The sequence below is a fragment of the Bos taurus genome, chromosome 16 (genome assembly GCF_002263795.3).
Source record: "Bos taurus isolate L1 Dominette 01449 registration number 42190680 breed Hereford chromosome 16, ARS-UCD2.0, whole genome shotgun sequence".
Classification (NCBI taxonomy): domain Eukaryota; kingdom Metazoa; phylum Chordata; class Mammalia; order Artiodactyla; family Bovidae; genus Bos; species Bos taurus.
Genome location: NC_037343.1, coordinates 73,008,807 through 73,017,291, shown reverse-complemented (window position 1 = coordinate 73,017,291; position 8,485 = coordinate 73,008,807). Strand labels below are relative to the sequence as shown.

Sequence of the window (8,485 nt, the reverse complement as noted above, 5' to 3'; positions counted from 1 at the left end):
GAGATCTCTAGTCTTTCCTATTCTATTGTTTTCCTTTATTTCTTTACATTGTTCACTTAAGAAGGCTTCTTCCCTTCCTTGATATTCTCTGGAACTCTGCATTCAGTTGGTTATGTCTTTCTCTTTCGCCTTTCAATTTTCTTCTCTTCTCAGCTATTTGTAAGGCCTCCTCAGACAACCACTTTGCCTTCTTGCATTTTTTTTCCTTGGGGATGGTTCATTAATTATTAGAGAAATGTAAATCAGAATCACAATTATGGGATCATCTCATACCCATTAGGATGGTTGCTATCAAAAATCAAAGAAACAAAAAAACAAATAAATTCCAATAAAACAGCACTGGTGAGGATGCAGAGAACTTGTAATCCTTGTGTACACCGGTGGGAAAATAAAATGTAAAAGAGTGCAGTGGCTGTGGAAAACAGTATGACTGTTCCACAAAAATATGAAAAAAATAGAATTACTGTGTAATCCAGCAATTCCGCTTCTCCCTATAAACCCAGAAGAATTGGAAGCAGAGTCTGGAGGAGGTATTTGTATACCCATGCGCATAGCAGCATTATTCATAATGGCCAAAAGGCAGAAGCAACCCAAGTGTCCACTGACAGAGAATGGATAACAATTGTATATACATACAACGGAGTAGTATCCAGCCTTAAAAAGGAAGGAAATTCTGACACATGCTACAATAAAGCTAAGCCCTGAAGGCATCATGCTAAGTTAAACAAACCACGCCCAGAGGACAAATGCTGTATGATTCCACTTACAAAAGTGACCTAGGTAGTCAAATTCACTGACAGAAAGTAGAATGGCGCATTGCCAGGGACTAGGGTAGTGGGGAGTTTAATGGGTACAGAGTTTCAGTGCTGCAAGAGGAAGAGTCTGGAGTGGTATAACAAAGGGTACGTACTTAACATTTCTGGACTGTATGCTTAACAATAGGAGAAGGCAATGGCACCCCACTCCAGTACTCTTGCCTGGAAAATCCTGTGGATGAAGGAGCCTGGTAGGCTGCAGTCCATGGGGTCACCAAGAGTCAAACATGACTGAGCGACTTCACTTTGACTTTTCACTTTCCTGCATTGGAGAAGGAAATAGCAACCCACTCCAGTGTTCTTGCTTGGAGAATCCCAGGGACGGGGGAGCCTGGTGGGCTGCCGTCTATGGGGTCGCACAGAGTCGGACACGACTGAAGCGACTTAGCAACAGCAACAACAGCAACAAAATGATGGTAAACATTGTGGTATTTTACGACACAATTTTTAAAAAGTCCATGCAATTAAGCTTGCCCTCGTTGAGAATGTAATTTGATGGGACAAAAACCCAAGGCTTCATATAATTTGCTAAATTTAAAAAATACTTAAGGCACTTTAATTACTATATGGTTATGTAAATGACTAAGTTGATAAATTAAGCATAGAACAATTTGCTAAAATAGATCCTAGGTTAACAAATAATGTGCAGAATTGGTTAAGGTGTTTCTATGTTTATATTTAGGGAAAATGTTTTAACTATTAGATAGCTTCAGCATTTAATGCATGAGTGTACAAAGGTGAGATTTTAGAGTTTTTAAAACTGATAAGACAAGTCCTTTGTTTTTTAGGTGGCACCACGTTGAGATTTATCTATTATCAAATTAATCTCAACAAAAATGTAAAAAAATAAGAATAAAGTTCTGCCACCCAGATTTAACTTTATTTCCTTTCCAGTCATTTTTTTCCATGCATAGATTTAAAAAGCACTTAGTTACGATCATATTACATATGAATAGTTACCATTATTTTTAAAAGGTTGCAAATATAATAGATCACAGAACATGTAAATTTTTAGTTTCCACTTCTTTATGTCTGGAAAATTACAGAATTTCAGGATATTCCCCCTCTTCTCTAGTATATTTTGGTACATTATAATATTTTCCTTATTATGATAAAATTGAAATGATGTAATTTAAAATTGAGGGACTTCCCTGGAAGTCCAGTGATGAAGACTCTGTGCTGCCACCGCAAGGAGCACAGGTTCGATACCTGGTCAGGGAATTAAGATCCTGAATCCTGCGGCCCAAAAAATAAATAAAATTAAAACTGTAAAGAGCATTTTCTAAGTTATGGATTATTTCCTTAGAATCTATTCCTATAAACAAAGTTCAAAATCAAGATTTAAACATTAAGGGTTTTCATAATTGTAAGGGTTTTGATACTGCCAAGTTGTTTACCAACCTAAAAAATGTCCGACTGCTATCACACAGCACTCTTGCCAGCCTTTAAAATTATTATTTTTTGTTAATTTTTTTGGTGGAAAATTGTTATTTTACTTTGCACTACTTTGAACTTTTTGCAATATGTTTTTTTCCTAATTGTACATCCTATGTTTTTCTTTCTCTCTTTTTTTTTTAGTATTTACTCATGTGTCTTGCTCATCTACAACTGGCTTCTATTTTTTGTGATTGTATTTAATCTATTCTTAGTAAGTAATAACACTTTGTATCATAGCTTCTGCAAATACTTTTCCCAGTCTATTGCTTACTTTTAAAATTTGACTATTTTAATTTAATTGACTTTTTAATTTACCTATGATGAAATCAGCTCTTATTTTCATTTTGTGTTTTCCAGGGAATATGTTGTGTGTGCAGAATGGGGTTAAAGGTAAATGATAATGAACCTACATTACTATCCAATAGTGTCATTTAGAAATAACACAGGAGCTGTTATATCATTCCTGACCCTGAGTCTGACACTTGCTCTGCTGAGTTCTTACTCCATCTCTCAGTCTGCCAAACCCTTTGGGTGAGGGTTGCCATATCAAATACAGGATGCCCAATCAAATCTGAATTTCAGATAAACAACAAATTAAAAAAAAAATCAGCATGTCTTAAATATTTCATGGGCTATACTGATATTTTGAAAAATCATTCTTTGTTCATTTGAGATTCAACTGTAATTAGGCAGGCTGAATTTTTGCTATACCTGGCACTCCTACTTGGGCTAGTTTATTAACACTCCTGTCCTTAACATCATCCTGTATTATGGTTGAGGGTGGGGATGGTGGGAGCTTACAGAAGCTAGTATCTGTTCTCAGAGTTTGTACTCTGGTTTCCCACAGAATTTTTGCAGTCAGAAACATAATCTGGACTATTTCAATGACTCCTAGAAGAAAGAGCACTGTGTTTTCCTGCTACCTAATGCAGAGTTTTTTTTTCCTGTGGTCATGTATGGATGTGAGAGTTGGACTGTGAAGAAGGCTGAGCGCCGAAGAATTGATGCTTTTGAACTGTGGTGTTGGAGAAGGCTCTTGAGAGTCCCTTGGACTGCAAGGAGATCCAACCAGTCCATTCTGAAGGAGATCAGCCCTGGGATTTCTTTGGAAGGAATGATGCTAAAGCTGAAACTCCAGTACTTTGTCCACCTCATACGAAGAGTTGACTCATTGGAAAAGACTCTGATGCTGGGAGGGATTGGGGGCAAGAGAAGGGGACGACAGAGGATGAGATGGCTGGATGGCATCACTGACTCGAAGGACGTGAGTCTGAGTGAACTCCGGGAGTTGGTGATGGACAGGGAGGCCTGGCGTGCTGCGATTCATGGGGTCGCAAAGAGTCGGACACGACTGAGCGACTGATCTAATGCAGAGTTATCCACATGTATCTGATCACAGAACCACCTGAGGCTCTCTTCCCCTGGGGAGTCTGATTCTTTCAGCGTGAAGAAGGATCCAAGTGCCAGCAGTTTTCACAAGAGCCCAGGTGGGATTCTCCTGGTCAGATAAGTCTGTGGAACTCTGGCAGCCCTGGCATTGGAGGCCTCTGAGTAACACCTGGCAGGAAGTCACGGTCCAAGACAGATTCAGATCTCCCACTCTTAACAACCTACTCAAAATCACTGACACAACATTCCGCAGTGCTGATCATCCTTGTAAGTTGCTTTGCCGTTCACGAAGTTCATCCCTTTTGGTCTTCATTCTTAATTCTTCAGGAAAGCAGGGAAGCTTATTTCCGCTTTACAGAGGAGGACAGGGAGGCTCACAGGGGCTAAGATCACACGTCAAGTTCTAGAAGCCGCCTGAGCAGCAAAGCCCGCCTTCTTTCCACCCCACCAAGCTACCTCTTTTAGCCTGCAAAACGTCCGTGGGGACCGCTAAAGCCGGATTTCAGGTGACTTCCGTTCTTAAATCTGCTGGCAGCCGCAGGCCTGCAATTAACAAACGAGGTGCAGCTATCGGTGCCTGCAATTATAAACAGAGGTGGAGGAGCGATCGGTGCCTGCAATTAACAAGGGGTGCAGAGATCGGTGTCTGCTATTAACAAACAGGGGTGGAGAGATCTGCGCGCTGCTAAGCGCAGGCACCCGGGCCCGCGGGCGAGCTGGGGCTGGACCCCGGTGGGCCGGCTCCGGGCGCTCCCGGTGCGGAGGGGCGGGCCGCCTTCCCACTGGTCCGCTCCAGCCGCGCGGCCTGCTGGCCACAGTTCCCAGCGGGCACCACCCGCTCGCGAGCCCGGCAGCCCGGAGCGGCGCGCGCCGGCCCGAGGGCGGGGACGTGCTCCGAGGACGCGCGCGGGGCTGGGCCTCCAACCGCCGCTCGCGGGGAAGAGGGCGGCTTCCCGCGAAGCCCGCCGCCGCCGCCGCCGACTCGGAGGTGCCGAGGGTTGTGGGGGAGCTTGGGGCGCGTGGGGGACATCGCCGCCGCCCGGCGCGGCCCGGAGGTTGGTAGCTGGTGACCGTAGAGAGTCCTCGGGAAGTTAGGTGTTGACTTTTTGCTTAAGGTTGGAAGACAAAAAGAAACGCACCAGACGCTTTCCGTTTCCCATTCCCCTGCCTACGTGCGCGGCCGGAGGCGGGGCAGAGGACGCGCCGGCTCCCGCGCTGGAGACAAAGGCGGCGGCGGCGGCGGCGACAGTGGCCGTGCGCCCGGATCAGTGGCCGGCCGAGTCCGTGCGCGCCCCTGCCAGCGCCCCCTCTCCCTGGCCTCGTCCCAAGTTGGCATTGTTGCGGGAAGTGTGGACGCTGAACCCCTTGGCGGTCTTAGAAATGCGCCAGCCTGACTTTCTGCGGCTCCAGGGACAACGCTCCCCCTCACCCCCCCAAAGTTAGAGACTTCTTGCTTTTTACTCTCCGGACTCAAGTTTCCCTCTTTTCTTTTACGCCTGACCTTTAGGTGGCATCAGTCTTTACGTGGGAAGGCCCTCCTCCCCGCAGTTCCTACCAAAGCGGGCGGGAGACGTACTAGGATGGATGGCATTGGCGTTAAGAAATGTACCGCTTGATTGGTTCGTGGCTCTTGGATCAGGGCGGTCAGGCCATTGAGTTGGCACCCCGGGTAGTTTGTATCATATGGGGTGAAACTTATTGTTTCTGTCCTTACTGTTTTGTGTTCCTCCTTCATTCATTCGCAGAGCTAGGTGTTTACTGCCCCGTGGTAAATGCTGTGGGAACACTAGGAGAGGAGGGGGAAAGCTTTCCTGAGGAGGGGGCTTTATACTGGACTTTGAAGAATAAGTATGATTTTTTTTTCCTTCCGGTGTTCATGGTCCATCTTTTCTGTATTTTTTTTTTCCCTCTTGTTCAGTGACAGACCGTAATTGTCATTAAGTGTTGGATCTGAGCTCTGACCTGAAAGATTTAACTAATAGTAACTGGGATGATGTGCTTGTTAGGTGCTTTAAATCCAGTATTTCTAAATCTTGCAGTAACCGGGAAGGATAGTATTAACCCTCGTCACAGCAGAAGAAAGAAAGGCTTAGAGGAGATGCCAGAGCCACAGGGAGTAGGTGTTGGGGTCGGGGTTTGCACTTCTCTTTCTGGATCAAAGCCTATGCTTTATTTATTGTTTATTTTGCCCCTCCTTGGGAAGTAGGTTATATAGACTAAGGGTGAAGGTCAGGTCTCTGGAGATAGCAGTCATTTTTGTGGGTGGCTCTATGTTGGTGTTAACTCTAGGTAATGTCAGGACCTAGCCAGGGTGATGGGCTTCTCTGGTGGCTCAGACAGTAAAGGATCCACCTGCAATCCTGGAGGTCCAGGTTTGATCCATGGGTGGGGTCTCCTCTCTTCCCCGGAGAAGGAAATGGCAACTCACTCCAGTATTCTTGCCTGGAGAATTCCATGGGCAGAGGAGCCTGGCAGGCTACAGTCCATGGGGTCACAAAGAGGTGGACAGAAGACTGAGCGACTAATGCTTTCAGCCAGGGTGAACCTTACTCATCTGGGCTCCTTCCAGGGCAGGGCCTAGCCGAGGGGGGCGCTCCTTAACTGTTGCCTGGGAGCTCCCTGGCATGGGTGAGGTCCTTGATGCCTTGTCGGGTGCTTTACCCTTTTTCTTTGTTGCCATGGACTTCTTTCAAGTCTGGGGAAGCCAATTTTTAAAAGGCGTTTAAAAATACATAGTTACAAATTCTATTGAAACAGCAATCAAAGTAGTACAAAACCCCCACATATAATGTATGTCTTTAAAAAAATCAATCCATTAAGTATCAAAACTCAGTGCTGTATCAGACAAGGTCTCAGGATTTCAAAGCAGGGATGCCTATGTAAATGATATTTTGCAGTATTTGCAACAGCTGCACTGTGGCATGACAGAATCTGTGACTCTCACTGGTGACAGAGTCACTGGAAATGCTCTTGCTCTCTGCATATATAATCCAATGCATTCCTGAATTTCAGAGGTTCGTGAAAATAAAGATGTATGAGAAAAGGCATTGAAGTTCATGGGTGGAATTTAGGAGGCCATGAACACCTTGTGGATAGAGGGCTGGGTGTCTAGGTTACAATTCTGGCTTGGCGGTTTTCTTCCTGCACTGTCTTGCTGGCCACCCTATAGCATTACAGTTTGTTTCCTTCTCCTCCAGTTCCTGTCTCCTTTCCCTCAGGTTCACAGCTGTTTTGATGGTCAAAGCTGTTGAAAGAGAATTGCTGGATTGTTTGTCTGCTCCATCTGCGCTGGTCTTGCTCTGCATAATTCTGCTGGAGAATATTCCCACAACAGTGGTTTTGTTATCTAAAGCATGACTATCTTCCCTTCTTTCCTTCCCTCCAATGATGTATGGTGTTACCAGTGTCAGGAAAGAAGGGAGTTATCACGACATGTCCTACAGATGTTTTAAATCTTCAGATGTTATTGTCAACAATTTGATGGTAGTACATTTAAATATTCAGGTGACATGGACAGGTTTTTTGAATAAAATACCTCATAAGACACAAGAACTAGAAAATTTGTGTAGTTCCGTATCTGTAAAGAAATTAAATTTGTATTTAAAAACCTTTTCAGAGTAGAATTTCCAGGCCCAGATGGCCTCACTAGTGCAACATCACAAACATTTAAAAAAATAAAAAAGAAGAAATACTCCCTGACTGCTTTTATGAGGCCAGCATAGCCTTGTTACTAAAGCTTGATAAGGAGGTTACAAGAAACTCTAGGTCAGACTCTCATGGAAAAGACACAAAAGCCCTAAAAGGAAGTATTGGTAAACCAGATCTAGTGACCTATACCTGTATTTATGGGACCCTGCTTATTTAACCTATATGCAGAGGACATCATGAGAAACGCTGGGCTGGAAGAAGCACAAGCTGGAATCAAGATTGCCGGGAGAAATATCAATAACCTCAGATATGCAGATGACACCACCCTTATGGCAGAAAGTGAAGAGGAACTAAAGAGCCTCTTGATGAAAGTGAAAGAGGAGAGTGAAAAAGTTAGCCTAAAGCTCAACATTCAGAAAACTAAGATCATGGCATTTGGTCCCATCACTTCATGGCAAATAGATGGGGAAACAGTGTCAAACTTTATTTTTTTGGGGGCTCCAAAATCACTGTGGATGGTGATTGCAGCCATGAAATTAAAAGACGCTTACTCCTTGGAAGGAAAGTTATGACCAACCTAGATAGCATATTCAAAAGCAGAGACATTACTTTGCCAACAAAGGTCCGTCTAGTCAAGGCTATGGTTTTTCCTGTGGTCATGTATGGATGTGAGAGTTGGACTGTGAAGAAAGCTGAGCGCCAAAGAATTGATGCTTTTGAACTGTGGTGCTGGAGAAGATTCTTGAGAGTCCCTTGGACTGCAAGGAGATCCAACCAGTCCATCCTAAAGGAGATCAGTCCTGGGTGTTCATTGGAAGGACTGATGTTGAAGCTGAAACTCCAATACTTTGGCCACCTCATGCAGAGTTGACTCATTGAAAAAAACCCTGATGCTGGAGGGATTAGGGGCAGGAGGAGAAGGGGACGACAGAGGATGAGATGGCTGGATGGCACCACCAACTCGATGGACATGAGTTTGGGTGAATTCCGGGAGTTGGTGATGGACAGGGAGGCCTGGCGTGCTGCGATTCATGGGGTTGCAAAGAGTCGGACACGACTGAGTGACTGAACTGAACTGGAGCCGTGACCAAGTTGGATTTACTCCGGGAATGTAAACTTTGTCTAACATTAGAAAATCAATAATTGTAATTTAGCCACAGAATAAAGGAGAAAAACTACTTAATAAAATTCACCCA

General features: G+C 44.5%; 1 protein-coding gene across 6 annotated transcripts in view; it reads left to right on the top strand.

The window, feature by feature from the left end:
- The first annotated feature begins 4,548 nt into the window (after positions 1-4,548).
- HHAT (hedgehog acyltransferase) overlaps positions 4,549-8,485 on the top strand; it is a 376,524-nt gene continuing 372,587 nt past the window's right edge. For 5 of the 6 annotated variants that reach the window (XR_003029814.2, XR_003029815.2, XM_024976889.2 and 2 more), the window contains exon 1: positions 4,617-4,696. The gene's annotated coding sequence lies outside the window, so the exon portion shown is untranslated. Of the gene's footprint in view, positions 4,697-8,485 lie in introns of all 6 variants that reach the window. The other variant, XM_024976884.2, reaches the window with a different exon arrangement.